Raw genomic sequence first — 14628 nt, 5'->3', positions numbered from 1 at the left:
GGATGTAAAACTATTGACGAGATAATCTATCTCACTCAGAGTTTAGGTAGCTACTCTGCACTGTGTTGGTATATGGCATTGGAGAACATAACAAAGAAGGAATCATATCCTTAAACCTAGTTACAGCGCTTTCCGAAAGACTTATACTGTAATGAAACTTATTCCCCACTGCTGGGTAGCCCATTAAAGTAAATGTAAATGTTATTAAGAAATGATCAGACAGAAGGGGGTTTCAGGAATACTGTTAAGTCTTCAATTTCCATACATAAGTCAGAACAAGATCTAGGTAGGATTAAAGTGGTGGGTGGACTCATTTACATTTTGAGCAAAGCCAGTCGAGTCTAGCAATAGATTAAATGCAGTGTTGAGGCTGTCATTCTCAGCATCTGTGTGGATGTTAAAATCGCCCACTATAATTATCTTATCTGAGCTAAGCACTAAGTCAGACAAAAGGTCCGAAAATTCACAGAGAAACTCACAGTAACGACCAGGTGGACGATAGATAACAACAATAAAACTGGTTTTTGGGGCTTCCAATTTGGATGGACAGGACTAAGAGTCAAGCTTTCAAATGAATTAAAGCTCTGTCTGGGTTTTTGATTAATTAATAAGCTGGAGTGGAAGATTGCTGCTAATCCTCCACCTCGGCCCGTGCTATGAGCGTTCTGGCAGTTAGTGTGACTCGGGGGTGTTGACTCATTTAAACTAACATATTCATCCTGCTGTAACCAGGTTTCTGTAAGGCAGAATAAATCGATATGTTGATCAATTATTATATCATTTACTAACAGGGACTTAGAAGAGAGAGATCTAATGTTTAATAGACCACATTTAACTGTTTTAGTCTGTGGTGCAGTTGAAGGTGCTATATTATTTTTTCTTTTTGAATTTTTATGCTTAAATAGATTTTTACTGGTTGTTGGTGGTCTGGGAGCAGGCACCGTCTCTACGGGGATGGGGTATTGGGCGGATGGCAGGGGGAGAGAAGCTGCAGAGAGGTCTGTAAGACTACAATTCTGCTTCCTGGTCCAACCCTGGGTAGTCACGGTTTGGAGGGTTTAATAAATTGGCCAGATTTCTAGAAATGAGAGCTGCTCCATCCAAAGTGGGATGAATGCCGTCTCTCCTAACAAGACCAGGTTTCCCCAGAAGCTTTGCCAGTTATCTATGAAGCCCACCTCATTTTTTGGACACCACTCAGACAGCCAGCAATTCAGGGAGAACATGCGGCTAAACATGTCACTCCCAGTCCGATTGGGGAGGGGCCCAGAGAAAACTACAGAGTCCGACATTGTTTTTGCAAAGTTACACACCGATTCAATATTAATTTTAGTGACCTCTGATTGGCGTAACCGGGTGTCATTACTGCCGACGTGAATTACAGTCTTACCAAATTTATGCTTAGCCTTAGCCAGCAGTTTCAAATTTCCTTCAGTGTCGCCTGCTCTGGCCCCCGGAAGACAATTGACTATGGTTGCTGGTGTCGCTAACTTCACATTTCTCAAAACAGAGTCGCCAATAACCAGAGTTTATTCCTCGGCGGGTGTGTCACCGAGTGGGGAAAAACGGTTAGAGATGTGAACGGGTTGGTGGTGTACACAGGGCTTCTGTTTAGGACTACGCTTCCTCCTCACAGTCACCCAGCCGGCCTGTTTTCCCGCTGCTCGGGATCTGCTGGAGGGGAACTAACGGCGGCTAAGCTACCTTGGTCCGCACTGACTACAGGGGCCTGGCTAGCTGTAGGATTTTCCAAGGTGCGGAGCCGAGTCTCCAATTCGCCCAGCCTGGCCTCCAAAGCTACGAATAAGCTACACTTATTACAAGTACCATTACTGCTAAAGGAGGCCGAGGAATAACTAAACATTTCACACCCAGAGCAGAGAAGTGCGGGAGAAACAGGAGAAGCCGCCATGCTAAACCGGCTAAGAGCTAGTAGCTTGTGCTAAGCTAGCGGATTCCTAAAAACACACAAAGTGAATGTTTAAATAATTTAGAGGTGATTCAGCAGAGAGAGTGCTTTAGTTAAGGCACGTGAAGATTACACTGTGAAACAGATCGTTATCTAGTTAACTAGATCAATCTAACTACGCAGATTAAACAGCTAACAGATACAGCAAAACACCGCTGTGCTCCGGAACAGGAAGTGATACAATACCGCAGTGAGAGCCAACCACCAGTAGAGCACACAACAGCACATCATCAGCATAAAGTACAATTTTATATATTTTATTGTTCATCTTAAATCCAGAAATATTTTCATGACATCTAATGGCCTGAGCCAGAGGCTCTATTGCCAGAGCGAATATTAATGGTGAAATTGGATCACCCTGACGAGTAGATCTACCCAATTGAAAGGGTGAAGATTTAACTCCATTAACCAATACACAAGCCTTTTTTTTTTCTTTCTTTTTCTTTTTTTTGTTCTCACATTCAGTTGTCTGCACGGGAGTTCAGGAACAGCTGCTGTAAGCAGGCTGCTGGTCTTGATCAACTTTCAGAACTTGAAAACTGGAAAGTCTGTTGTACTGTTTCTGTAGTGAAGACATGGGCCTGATTAACTTAGAATATCATGTTTCACTTTCTTCTAACAAGCGAATGCTGACTGCTGCTGACGAATCTTTCAGCGTCACCCTTGTTGCACCTTTCTTTGATTTTATGCATTCTTTTTTACATTGTTTTTATCCTGCTCCCCTCATTCTCTTTCTCACACACACACACACACACACACACACGCACTCGTTTTCATCCTTTGATGTATTTATCTGCAGTTCAGTAAGCACAGCTTCAAGGTTTTGTAACATCTTTTGATCACAGCAAGGTCATGTTTGTAGACACTCTCTCATCTCCCTACACATGCGTGTTTTTTTTTTTAATTGCTGCTTTAAGTGTTTAAGTTTTATAGAAGAGGGTCTTGATTTGGCACCAAGGCTTTAAAAAGTAAGAACTATATACATATATATATATATATATATATATATATATATATATTATAATAGTAAAGTGGCCTCTGTATATGTGCGTATGTGACTGTGTGTGGCTTCAGTCACTCAAACTGGGGAGAGCTGACATTTGGCGTTTGTTATGCTTATGTATTTTGGGTCAAGGATGAACAAAACGGAAAGTTGATAGGACTAATAGAAATTAGCCATTTAGCTAACAGTAAACAATGGACATTGTGCTACAATGCACCATGGGAGTTTGGGGTTTTAAATGTTATTGTGATTCATGTTAGTTTAAGTGTTGTTAGTGTTATTGATTTATTGTGTTTTTGTAGTTGAATTGGTTTAGGTCAGTTTACTTAAGTGTCATGTTGTCATTACCATGAGTGAAAAGAGTATTGCTTATGATGTCTTCCGTCACCGTCTCTGTTTGTGGGTGTGGAAAAAATGAAATGCATCTGCTTGCAGCAGAATGCAGAAAAAAAAACAAAAAGCGTGTGTGCATGTGAACAACTGGGATAGTCGAAGTTTGCCATTTTGTGTGGTTATGTATTTTGGGTCATGGAAGAATGGCACCAAAATGGAACATTGATAGGACTAATATTTTTTGAGAAACTAAGGATATTAGCTAACATTGCTAATTACATTCTGGATGAACATGCCATTCCAGCAGGTGGCAGTAAATCATCTTTATATTAAAAGCGTGCGTGCGTGAGAGAGAGAGAGAGATTTTGTTTACTAAGGTTCAATGTAAGTACATAATATAATTGTAAATATGTTAAAAATACATGGCTGACACAAGAAAAAAAAACCACTTATTTTGTTGTGGTCCATTTAACAATCAAATGACAAAATAGAAGTAAAAATCAAATATAATCATAATACTGGCAGTAATAATGATAATAATAGTGGGAATATTATAACAAGAACGGTAAATTAACATTAAAAATTACATAATTAACAGGAAATGGGAAACAGGAATTTCTTCTACGGCCTTGGTGATCCATTTGGCTGCTTTCTTATCTTCTGCAACTCCAGATATTATGCAAACACTGACAGTAACTGATACAAACTCATCTGACTGAACTCATCTCATCTGCAAACAACGACGCATGCCCCTCCCCCCCCCCCCCCCCCCCCCTGCCACTCACCCCAAGCTCACAGCTGCGTGGGACACTGCTGCGCTCTCGCCCAACATTCATATTGCCTCAATTTGGATGATGGACTGTCTTAAAGGTTAGCATACATAAACGATCAAATGTATATGTATGGGTGTTCTAATTCTGACGTTTGCCATTATTACATTCAACTTGTAATAATTGTGGATTAATTGTGTTTTGTGTCTGAGGTGATTGGTTGGGAGAAATTACATTGCACTTGTTGTAATGACAATAAAATTATCTAAACATCTAATTAAAGTTGACTTCCTCTTCTAAAAGTTGTTGAGGTCTAAGGTTCTAAAAACATTCTGGACTTGCAAGCCATTCTGACTATTTATACAAGCTTACTTAATTTATTACCACCCTTGAAAAATGTCAGATACCTATTTTATAAACACTACTCAAGCTAGACCCTGTGGATCCTGACGGGCAACATGTTAGAGTGAGTGTGTGTGTGTATGTGTATATATGTATATATATATATACACTCAACAAAAATATAAACACAACACTTTTGGTTTTTCTCCCATTTGTATGAGATGAACTCAAAGATCTAAAACTGTTTTCCACATACACAATATCACCATTTCCCTCAAATATTGTTCACAAACCAGTCTAAATCTGTGATAGTGAGCACTTCTCCTTTGCTGAGATAATCCTCCCACCTCACAGGTGTGCCATATCAAGATGCTGATTAGACACCATGATTAGTGCACAGGTGTGCCTTAGACTGTCCCACAATAAAAGGCCACTCTGAAAGGTGCAGTTTTGTTTTATTGGGGGGGGGGATACCAGTCAGGATCTGGTGTGACCACCATTTGCCTCATGCAGTGCAACACATCTCCTTCGCATAGAGTTGATCAGGTTGTCAATTGTGGCCTGTGGAATGTTGGTCCCTCCTCTTCAATGGCTGTGCGAAGTTGCTGGATATTGGCAGGAACTGGTACACGCTGTCGTATACGCCGGTCCAGAGCATCCCAAACATGCTATGTGGGTGACATGTCCGGTGAGTATGCCGGCCATGCAAGAACTGGGACATTTTCAGCTTCCAAGAATTGTGTACAGATCCTTGCAACATGGGGCCGTGCATTATCCTGCTGCAACATGGGGTGATGTTCTTGGATGTATGGCACAACAATGGGCCTCAGGATCTCGTCACAGTATCTCTGTGCATTCAAAATGCCATCAATAAAATGCACCTGTGTTCTTCGTCCATAACAGACGCCTGCCCATACCGTAACCCCACCGCCACCATGGGCCCTCGATCCACAACACTGACATCAGAAAACCGCTCACCCACACGACACCACACACGCTGTCTGCCATCTGCCCTGAACAGTGTGGAACTGGGATTCATCCGTGAAGAGAACACCTCTCCAACGTGCCAAACGCCAGCGAATGTGAACATTTGCCCACTCAAGTCGTTTACGACGACCAACTGGAGTCAGGTCGAGACCCCGATGAGGACGACGAACATGCAGATGAGCTTCCCTGAGACGGTTTCTGACAGTTTGTGCAGAAATTCTTTGGTTATGCAAACCGATTGTTTCAGGCTGCTGAAACAATCGGTGAACATGCTGGATGTGGTGGTTCCTGGGCTGGTGTGGTTACACGTGGTCTGCGGTTGTGAGGCTGGTTGGATGTACTGCCAAATTCTCTGAAACGCCTTTGGAGACGGGCTTATGGTAGAGAAATGAACATTCAATACACATGCAACAGCTCTGGTTGACATTCGTGCTGTCAGCATGCCAATTGCACGCTCCCTCAAATCTTGCGACATCTGTGGCATTGTGCTGTGTGATAAAACTGCACCTTTCAGAGTGGCCTTTTATTGTGGGCAGTCTAAGGCACACCTGTGCACTAATCATGGTGTCTAATCAGCATCTTGATATGGCATATTGTGTATGTGGAAAAAGATCTTTGAGTTCATCTCATACAAATGGGAGCAAAACCAAAAGTGTTGCATTTATATTTTGTTCTGTGTATATGTATATGTGTGTGTGTGTGTGTGTGTGTGTGTGTGTGTGTGTGTGTGTGTGTGTGTGTGTGTGTGTGTGTGTGTGTGTGTCAAATACTAGCTGCATGGTTTGTGGATTTTGAATGTACGTGTGGTGTCAGGCCCACAAAAGAAATTTGAGTTTTCATAAGTGAAGGGACTTTTAACGGCTCATGCCGCACTTGTTTCATGTTGTGAAAACCTTTCACAGTGTGTTAGAGCTGCTTTAATACACTTTGGCTCCATCCAGCTACTACTTGTGGTTTCTTCAGCTAATCCAAAAATGTACTTAAAGGGCTGCCAACAAGCTCCAAGGTACTAATGTGTACAGATCAACTATATTTAGTGTCGAGTCGCGATGTCAGGAAATTAGTTTGTTCCATTGCGTTATAGCAGAAAGTTGGATAAAACGCCTGTCTATGACCATGTACCGTATTTGTCGGACTATACGTTGCACTTAGGTATTAGCTGGATTTGTCCAAAAATGAATCATGAAAAGGAAAGAAACATAGGTTTCTTCTGCCGATAACTTGCATTTATTTTTGAAATGTGGTGCTACTGCTTCATGCAACAAGAAACAAAAAGATTTTAATGGATACATTATTTATAACTCAAACACCACATTAGCAAGCAGAAGGTAATGGCCTAATTATTGTTACTCTATGAGGCACAAAGAACTCAAACTGCTTCTTGTCACCACTGAACAGACAAAAATATCAAAGCTGAGCTGAATGTATTATGATTAGCTCACAAAATGTAAATAAACTTTTGAATTGATTTATACATTTTTAAAACATTACAGTTAACCTTACATTAGCCAAGCCATCCTCCTCCTTGCTTTTCTGGCCCTCCCATATAGTGCGAACAAAGTTATTCCCTCTTTTTACTCAAGAGCATATGAACATTCCCTCTCTTTATGAGTGAGCTCTTTCAGTTTGAGCATTCCTTCACTTTCTAGACCTGCTTATTCCAATCAGTGGTGGGGGGGGGGCTAGGATGTGAGACAGGGTACTAGCCAGGTAATTATTTGTAATATTTTTAAATGCAGTTGTAAATTAACAATTAAGAAATTTAATTGTACCATCTTTTTGTTTACATGCCATTATTACATTTAGTACTTAAATGAAATGCTAAAAATTTTACAGAGGTATATCAAATATGTGTATAATTTTTAAACAAAATGTTGGAGGTAGGGGGAATTACAAGTAGAATATGAATATTTTATATGTTATATGTACGAGGTCTATTAGAAAAGAAACCGTTTTTATTTTTTCAAAAACTATATGGATTTGAATCACATGCGATTACATCAGACAAGCTTGAACCCTTGTGCGCATGCGTGAGTTTTTTCACGCCTGTCGGTTGCGTCATTCACTGTGGGCAGGCTTTGAGTGAGCACTGGTCCACCCCTCCCGTCGAAATTCCTTTGTCTGAGAACTTCCTGAGAGACTGGCGCTTTGCTTGATCAAAATTTTTTCAGAAACTGTAAGGCACATCCAAGTGGACACCATTTGAGAAATTCTTCAAACTGAACCAGTCTGTTTCCCCGTGCTTAAAGTTCCCTGCTGAGACTGACTTATGTCTGATTTCATAACTTAAAAATGTCTTTTCGACTCCGTTTCCAGTTTAATCATCCCTGTTTGTTTATTTATTAGGATCCCCATTAGCTGCAGCAAAACAACAACCACAATATACAATAATCAAAAATGCATTCAAAAATATAAAAAAATTATAAAAAAAATAACAAAGGAAAAAATAAAACAAAACCAATCAACTTCCAGTCAAATTTATCATCACATCTAGTCAATCCATATACATGAAAAACTTGTCTGTAAATGATCAAAACATTAAACCCAGATTGCTAGTTATGTCAGTAAATACTGCTTTAAAAGTTCCTTAAAAGAACATTAATTTCAAATAAGTTTAATGCATTCAGGTAATAAATTCCATTCCTTCATACCCCTAAATATGTCAGTGTTCTATATGGCATTAGTCCTGGCCACAGGTAATGTAAAATTTCCCAACACAGCATGTCTGGTTATGTATCTATGATTTTCTGAACTGAAAGAAATTCCTAAACAAAATATGAGGTAACTTAGTGACATTAATCTTTCCAGTAAAAATAATCAGTGGATGTAAAAGTCTGTCTTTGACTAACAGCCAGTTTAAACTTTTGTGCATTGTAATAATGTTAGTCCTATAACTGCATTTAAGTGCTATATGAGCAGCCCTATTTTGAATAACCTGTAATTTATTTACAGATTATTTTTGAAACAATATTTTTTGAATGCATGATACCACCAGGCTTGGGAAGGAATTTGTTTACATAATCAGGAACACCACCACTCTCAAAGGAGGGAAAAAAACTTTTTGATTTTGTAAAAATGAGGGTTATTTTCTGGAGTAGTTTCTTTCTCTCCCTTAACAGGAATATAACAGATCTGTCATTGCTGTGTTGTCAATTAAGCAAGTGTGAAAGTTACTGATATCAGATGGACTATCTGGTATTTTATTTAATAATTACATTTCTCAATAATATGTATGCAAGTTGACCAGTTTAATTCAGGTTGGGGTTCTGTGATGTGATGATTTTATATCACAACTGATTAAAATGTCAGCACAGTCTGCTTTCGCACCGCGATCTTCAGAATCATCCTGAAGAAAACATTCCATTATTACAGTTCTGTTGCTCAGCCTTTTATTTCTTCTTCTTCTCGTCTGATCTGCCATCCAAACGTGATAAATGTCACATTCCCTATTTGGCGAACCGCATGATTAAAGAAAAAAGCAAAAACCAAAACGACAGTTAAATACACAGCATGCATCATTATTAGGCAAGTTGTGTTCCTGAGAATGAATTTTATTGTTGAACAACTACAGTGCTCGGTTTCCAACATGTTGACAAACCTGAAGGTTTAACAAATGAAGTTAGTTTGGGTTTTCTCAGGAGAACATATGTCTGCATAGTTTTTCTGCAACTATGAATGTGCAGAATTATAAAGCAACTAAATGGGAAAACTAAAGATTTTCTTGTCTGTCTTTATTTTCATTTATTGGAGTAAGAACAGATAACAGACAACTCAAAATTATCAAACACTTTTGACATTTCAAAATAGTCTGTGACCCCATGTAGCCGCCCCCTTTCCCCCACCCTCCTCAATAATTTCCATCAGCCATCCATGCATGGAGTCTGTCAGATTCTTTTCATTTTGATGATCAACTTTTCGTGCAGCTGTAACTACAGCCTCAAAATGCTGTTCAAAGAGGTGAATTGTTTTCCTTCGCTGTAAACCTCACATTTAAGAAGCGCCAACAAGTTCTTAATGAGGTTTAGGTCAGGTGAGGAAGTGGGCCATGCCATCATTCTGTCACTGTCAAGAACTTTGGTGGCTTGCCACGCAGTGGACTACTTGGATGCACGTGATGGAGCACTGTTCTGCATAAAACTCATGGCCTTCTTGAATGATGCAGACTTTTTCCTGCACTACTGCTTGGAGAAAGTATCTTCTAAACCTGGCAGTAGGTTTGGAAGTTTGTTTTAGTTCATCTTCAACCTGAAAAAGCTCATCTTTTATGTTACCAGCTATATCAGGACCCTTCCTCCATCTTGCTCCATCAGTCTGATCCAAGAGTGGCTCTCATTTCATGTGCCCATAAAACCTTTGAAAATTTGACTTCAGATATGTCTTGGGCCAGTCATAATGCTTCAGCTGGTTCAGTTTTGGTTGTGGTTCAGCCTTCCTTACCTTGGCCATGTCTCTGAGTACTGAACCCCTTGTACATCTGATCATTCCAGGATAATGGGTTTCTGGTGGCATCACATTTAATTCATCTTTCATTATTTGTTGAATTCATATTCCCGCTTAGTCCAATTAAGGGTCATGGGGGAGTTGGAGCCCATCCCAGTAGTCACTGGGTGTGAGGCAGGTACACCTTGGACAGGACACCAGTCTGTTGCAACGCTGCAGGTACCCAGACAACTCATTCACTTTCACATGCACACCTATTTTCAATTTAGAGTTTCCAGTTCACCTAACCTGCTTGTCTTTGAAAGTGGGAGGAAACCGGAACACCCAGAGGGAACTCACACAAACACACGGAAAGCACCGAGTGGAAATGATCCCAGGATCTTCTTTGTTGTACGGTGTTAACCACTGAGCCACTGCACCACTCCATTTAATTTTTCTCAAGTATTTTGCAGTTAAACTGCATCTTTTCTTCTATACATGTCTTGTGACCCTGTTGACTATTTGCAACAAACTATTTGATTACTTGGTGATCACACCTCAATAGCTTAGCCATTTCAAGAATGTATGTATGTTTTACACTTTTTAAAGTCTGTTAAATGTTTGGATTTTTTTGTTTTGTTGTTTTTGTGTGTGTTTGTTTTTCTTTTATTTATTTATTATTTATTTTGTCCCATGTTGCCAGAGGTAAAGAAGCTGCCTAATAATTACGCACACCTTGATATGGTGTTGCTCACTTTAGGTCACATCCTCCCTCACACAAATACATATCACCCGATATCTGTTGTCCAGGTGGTTTCCATAGTAGAGAAGCTTGAATCTTCGACTGGACTGGGTTGCTTGACGTGAGGACGTTTCTCTTTAAATCGCAGAAGCTTCCTCAGCTAAAATTCTTGCTCTGGAAGTCTGACTTCTGTCTTGACTCTTGTAGAGAAGAACCCAGTCCAGTTGAAGATTCAAGCTTCTCTACTTTAGCTCAGAGGCATGGAATAATATGGCTTGTTGTGCGGTGAAACATCTTAATGATTCTTCTAAGATGTTTGTGCTGCAATATTCACATTCAATGAAACTTGCATCACATTTGTATGCTAATGGCGGTAGTACTTTTAACAGCTATCAATGGCCTGATCTGTTAAACTCAGTTAATGCACAATTACTAAGAAAATAAGCGGCTCATAACTTTTAATAACTGCACCAAAGCAAATCCTTAGAACTGCAGCACAGTCCTAAAAAATATAATTTAATAAAGACCACAGGGGAGGTGGCCAAGTGGTTAGTGTGCTTCAGGTCAGTCCGGAAGGTTCCCGGTTCAGACCGCACTTCCGTGCCCCATTTCTCCATGTAATGTGGAGTTGCGTCAAGAAGGTCATCCTGCATAAAACTGAGTGCAAACAAGGGAGCATCCAAAGGGACTTACAATAAAGACCACAACCGAGGTTAGCCTTTTATTTTTGATGGTCAGACTGGAAGAGAGGGGTGTGTTCAGGCTTCTTTCATCACACACTGAGCCAACCGCGCCCCACCCATTTATGCATAAATGAGATCATCGTGAATCGGCGCAGCACCTGCTGTCAACATGGCGACACCCAGTCTGTGGCCCAGACACTGACTTCATATCGGCTGTTCTGGGTCACTACAGCAAACCTATACACACACACACACACACACACACTATGGTTCCACCTAACTGTGGAGTGGGTATGTCAGCCAGAATTGCAGTTTTGGTGCTCTGTGGCCTCAGGTGGGATCAGCCTGGGTATAGCAAGGCAAAAAATAAATAAATAAAAAACTTGAAATGCTTGTTGCTCTGAATTTTGTTTAAAGAAACAGTCCCCAGTTTTAAGTGCAGCTGTAGATGTGTCAGCGGGGTTCAGGGGGACTGTATGCCTCTTATCACATTGGTGAATGCTCTCTAATCGTAACTCTGTCTTCTCATTATCTCTCCTCTGAAATCCCTCCATCTCTGTGTTTCTTCTGCGCAGCTCCTCGGGAATGTGAAGAGGACGAGTTTCACTGTCAGAATGGCTACTGTATTCGCAGCCTGTGGCACTGCGACGGCGATAACGATTGCGGTGACAACAGTGATGAGCAGTGTGGTGGGTAAACACACGTTGACATCAGCGTGCCATCGCTCACTGAAAAGTCTCAAGAGCCGTAACCATCAGTGCGTTCACAAATTTAGATTCTGAGCAAAAGCTGGGACATTGAGCTGAGACAGGTGGATCTGGACTGGAGTGTGTCACATAGTCAGAAACATTTCAGCAGAATTTTATTTACCAATTAATTGCTGTTGCTTTATTTTTTATTTGATCTATGTTGATGACAGCATGCTTGTGTGGTTCTTATGGACTCCTTTAGATGAGTGTGATACCACTTTGTGCTGCTTTGTGCACTGACATTATCGCAGTGCTTTTTTCACATGCTCAAGGGTTTTTCAGAGTTAAGGAAGAACAAAAATAGATAGTGGCTTTGTTGCAAGATCATGAGCGCGTGATACGAGTCACCAGGGTTGTAATTGAGTTTGAGATACTGAATGTGAACAAGAGCCTCTTTGCACAAAGTTTTTACAGGATGAAATTCGAGTGATAAAACCAAAGTCTTAATAGTGATGTGGGATTCTCTATGCTACTGTTCTGTATTGTGATAAAACCTTGTCTTGCCTGACTGAAGCTGATTACCAAACACGACTGTCAGGATCCCGCTCTGATGATGTTTTTCCCACCAGCCATTATGACAACTACCATCTGATCCTCTCTGAGTATACAAGATGCACTGATTTTAGTGCAACCCTCAGGAAACTGGTCTGCCTACAGGTTTTTGTTAATGAAATTCCACTCATCGTTCTCATAATGAAGAGTCAGGCTCGCCTCTGTGTCCTGGCTTCATGTCTGCAGTGGTGACATGAAGCCCATTGACATTTCCCAACTGGGGCAACATGCCTGAGGAGAGGGAAGAAAAACTTCTCGCAGAAACGTATAGCTGCGGATTTGTTGTGTAAATTCAGGGTTTTTTGTTGTTGTTTTGCTTAAAATGGTACAGTTATTCACCATTTTTTGACAGATCATTTTACCTGTAGTCAGACTGCTCAGCAACAATTTGTGTATCAGCAAGACTACAGCACGTTGTTAGCACTGTGCAAAATGACATCTTCACTGAATCAGGGCTGTGAAAACTCTGCGGGATTCTGCGGATTTCTTCGGGGGTGGGGTGTTAGTGATGTACTCTTTAATCGTGATCATCACTGAGTTTTTAAAATGCTTATCGCAAAGCGTTCTCTTTTTTACGACATTGTGTAAGCTTTATATGTTCGTGGACACTGATCTGTGTGTTACAGATAGAAATCAGTTTTCTCGGATCCGCGGAGTTTCGCAGAGGAAAAATGCCACTCAAAGCGTAGCTGTTACGACAGTTGTCGTAAAGCAGGACTGGTTGATTGCTGCGGCGACGCTGTGTGGCTCCTGTACAGCGCTTAAGCGAAACTTAGCATATGGACATCCCAAACTTTTAGAGCTTTCAAGTTTTTAAAAGAAGATTTGTGCAGCATGTCTGTGTCACGGACCGACGTCGCACAGAGAGAAGATGGCGAGAAAGACTGTTTGAAAAAGTCTTAAGGACAAGAATCTGTGGAATTGTCGCTGGCTTCATCAACACGCCTGAAAGATAAAAGAAACAGGAAAAGTGAAGTGTGCCCTCTCAGGAAACACGGTAGGAATTTTTATCTCCCTGGAAAAAACATTCTTCTGTTCAAACAGGATTTTAGACAAAATTATGACTTTTTTCACTAATTTAGACTTTCTTTCATTGTAAAAGACATTGTGGCTTTGAATGGATTTAGGCTGCATGAATTTACACAAGAATATAAGTGACCTTTTACTATAAGGTATGTTATTGATATTTTACAATGATTTTCCAAATATTCTACAAGCTTTAGCTGTGGTTTTTGAAATGCTGTAACAGTCTTTTCAGTCTTCATAAATTTCATGTAGTTTAATTGTTCTGAGTTAATGCATAATTTGGTTTACAATATAAAAGGAAAATCCTTCCAGGTCCCACTTTCATGTCATACTCTGTTATTTCAACATCATCATTGACAGGTCAAATAAAAGGTTGAATATAGGATCATTTAAATATCCACTAATTTTGAGATTTGTTCTTCCAGGAGATGCTGAAAAAGTATCATTAGATAAAAATTTAATTCTGGGACCCCACAGGGCCCTAGACCCCGGCTCCTGGGGGAACCCCCCCCCCCCCCCTGCAAATTTTCCTCGGATTTCACAATTTTCATTTCACAGCCCTGCTGAATGGACTGCATTTATATAGCGCTTTACAGTAATGCCTCACATTCACACACTCACACTGATGTCATAGTGCTGCCATGCAAGACGCTCACTACACACCAGGAGCAACTTGGGGCTTAAGGACCTTGCCCAAGGGCCCTTAGTAATTTTCCGTCCAGAGAGGGTTGGAACCAAGGATCCTTGGTCTCAAGCCCACTGTTTAACCACTGTTTAACCATCACCTCCCTGAAGATTGTACTGACGATAGGTCTGTTTGCATCAAACAATCAGTCTGGTCGTATAGTTGACCTGACAGATCAGCTTGGGACTCCGACGAGGGTGGTCACATCTCCTCCACTCTCCCTTATCTCTGCTCTCTGCTTTAACCTTCAAGTCCCTACTTCACCAGACTGTGAATTCCTCATTATATTGGATACTGGTTCTATTGGACTGTTATTGGATTAACCATGGAATTGATCAGCTGGTCTCCGAACGCTATTGACACCATCT

The 14628-nt window shown here is 40.6% G+C and overlaps 1 protein-coding gene across 3 annotated transcripts in view; it reads left to right on the top strand.

Annotated features, from left to right (window-relative positions):
* Positions 1–14628, top strand: part of lrp4 (low density lipoprotein receptor-related protein 4) — a 353204-nt gene that overhangs the window by 236748 nt on the left and 101828 nt on the right. The window contains exon 1 of one of the 3 annotated variants that reach the window (XM_034195495.1): positions 11804–11937. The exons of the other annotated variants lie outside the window; for them this stretch is intronic. The gene's annotated coding sequence lies outside the window, so the exon portion shown is untranslated. Of the gene's footprint in view, positions 1–11803; positions 11938–14628 lie in introns of those variants that run through there. 3 annotated transcript variants of the gene reach the window in all.

This window comes from Thalassophryne amazonica, chromosome 2 (assembly GCF_902500255.1).
Source record: "Thalassophryne amazonica chromosome 2, fThaAma1.1, whole genome shotgun sequence".
Classification (NCBI taxonomy): Eukaryota; Metazoa; Chordata; class Actinopteri; order Batrachoidiformes; family Batrachoididae; genus Thalassophryne; species Thalassophryne amazonica.
The sequence above is the reverse complement of the archived record's forward strand: the minus strand, read 5'-3'. Positions and strand labels throughout refer to the sequence as shown.